This window comes from Penaeus vannamei, chromosome 21 (assembly GCF_042767895.1).
Source record: "Penaeus vannamei isolate JL-2024 chromosome 21, ASM4276789v1, whole genome shotgun sequence".
NCBI classification, from domain to species: Eukaryota; Metazoa; Arthropoda; class Malacostraca; order Decapoda; family Penaeidae; genus Penaeus; species Penaeus vannamei.
Genome location: NC_091569.1, coordinates 31,815,283 through 31,817,782, shown reverse-complemented (window position 1 = coordinate 31,817,782; position 2,500 = coordinate 31,815,283). Strand labels below are relative to the sequence as shown.

Here is a 2,500-nt window from a genome sequence, read left to right as displayed (position 1 = left end):
TGTAAGTGGTAACCATATGTTGCAAGTGGAAGTAATGTGGTGTAAGTGGCAAGCATATGGTGTAAGTGGTAATAGTATGATTGTCAGAAACATTAATTGGTAAATAATGGGACTACTCATTAAAAATTAAACTTATCAACATAACCCTGTTGCTTGCTCTCTCCCCTTCGTCTTTATGTCATATTAGCTTATATATATATGTACGTGATCATAAAACATAACTTGTGTTTATATTTCCAATCAGGGATATGCGCTCTGTGTAATTTTCCTTAATTGTAGCTGACTGCAGTGAGTTTTCATGAGATACAGATTAATATCTATCTTACATGTATCTATCCATTTGCATTTTTTTTCGTTTCTCTGTCTGTCTGTCTGTCTCTCTCTCTCTCTCTCTCTCTTCTCCGTCTCTCTCTCTCTCTTTTCCTCTCTCTCTCTCTCTCTCTCTCTCTCTCTCTCTCTCTCTCTCTCTCTCTCTCTCTCTCTCTCTCTCTCTCTCTCTCTCTCTCTCTCTCTCATCGTCCTACCTGTCTTTTTAATTACTACCAATACGAAGCCATATGTTCGAAAAGAAAAAAAATCAAAACAAGGCAAGAAATAAAAAACAACAACAACAAAATAACGCTTTCCAAAACCGTGTGCAGATTGCGTGTGATGCTGACAATGCAGTTGCAGATGTGTTTCGTTGCCTCAATATCATAGTCTTATGGCAATTCTTCATTTCCATCAGCGAGTGTTATGAATATTTTTGGATCGGAAAGAAAAAAAGAAAGAAAGAAAAAATAAAATGGGAATTGCCTGTCACGAACGGGTTGCTTTTCTCGGTACAAGGTCAGCTGGAGTAGATGCATGGATAGAGACATGAACAGAAAGATAATAGATACATGGATGGTTGATAAATGGATGCATAGATAGATACATAAATGGTTGATAGATGGGTGTATAGATAGATACATAGATGGTTGATAGATGGATGCATAGATAGATACATAGATGGTTGATAGATGGGTCCACAGATAGATACATATTGGCAAAGAGATAGACAGATACAGAGATGTATAATAGATATATGCGTGAATAGATGCATATAGACAAATAGATAATGAAGAGGTACATGAATAGATACATAGATACATATACAATGGACAGATACATCAAGAGCTACACAGGGAGACAGATACTTACAAACACACATACACAGAGATACACAGAATGATTTTTTTCACCACATTCGAGGCAAGAAATTAAAGAAAAAATTAGAAGTATATAATATCAGTGTTGTATTGGCTAAATAAACAAGGTGTGGCAATATGTATAATCATGTGACAAGGAGAGACGCTTCTAATATATGAACAAGTTTTTCTCATTCCTAATCTATAAATATCTAATCTATGCAATCAGGAATGACTATCATTATTACATAATTTCTCTTTCCAACCTATCACTTGCCAGATTTTTGACGTATTAATATTTCTGTAATTGCCTTGCCAGTTGCATTTCTTCCGTTATAATGTAGAATCGTGCAATTCACCAACGCATTGCTAGATTATACGCCTCTTGGTTATTACAAATGCAACCAATTTTCATATATTCTTTTTACTCTATACTTTGCCAGGCGCTGACTACCAACAGCAGTAATAATCAAATCGTCGTTATTTGGGGGGAATCTATATAATAACAATAATAATACCGATGAAATATATTGTTAATACCACCTCGCACCGTTTCAAGAGAGCGAGTACGTGTATATAGATCAACGAACTTTATTTATATATTTTTCTTCATTTCTTACCCCACAATTTTCCTTATATACTTCATGCCCTTCCCTGCTATCAGGAATAAAATTGTCGGCGATATAAGGGTCGGCGAAAATGAAATTCGTTGCATTACTGTGCGCTAGAGTAAAGTGGAGTTCATGGATAAATTATGTTTGCTGTGTATCGTGTGAAACAAACGCACACACACATACACACACAAATACATACATACATACTCTCTCTCTCTCTCTCTCTCTCTCTCTCTCTCTCTCTCTCTCTCTCTCTCTCTCTATATATATATATATATATATATATATATAGATATATATATATATATATATATATATATTAATATATGCACACACACACATGTATATATATTTATATATATATATATATATATATATATATATATATATATATATATATATGTGTGTGTGTGTGTGTGTGTGTGTGTGTGTGTGTGTGTGTGTGTGTGTGTGTGTGTGTGTGTGTGTGTGTGTGTGTGTGTATGTGCGTGTGTGTATGCAATACATACACCCATACAGATATGTATATATAAATATATATATATATATATATATATATATATATATATATATATATATATATATGTGTGTGTGTGTGTGTGTGTGTGTGTGTGTGTGTGTGTGTGTGTGTGTGTGTGTGTGTGTGTGTGTGTGTGTGTGTGTGTGTCTGTGTGTGTTTGTGTGTATGTGTGTGTGTGTATCCTTGCCTTCCTCACA

General features: G+C 34.5%; 1 protein-coding gene across 1 annotated transcript in view; it reads left to right on the top strand.

The window, feature by feature from the left end:
- LOC113829513 (uncharacterized) overlaps positions 1-2,500 on the top strand; it is a 17,315-nt gene that overhangs the window by 2,940 nt on the left and 11,875 nt on the right. The gene's annotated exons all lie outside the window — the stretch shown is intronic.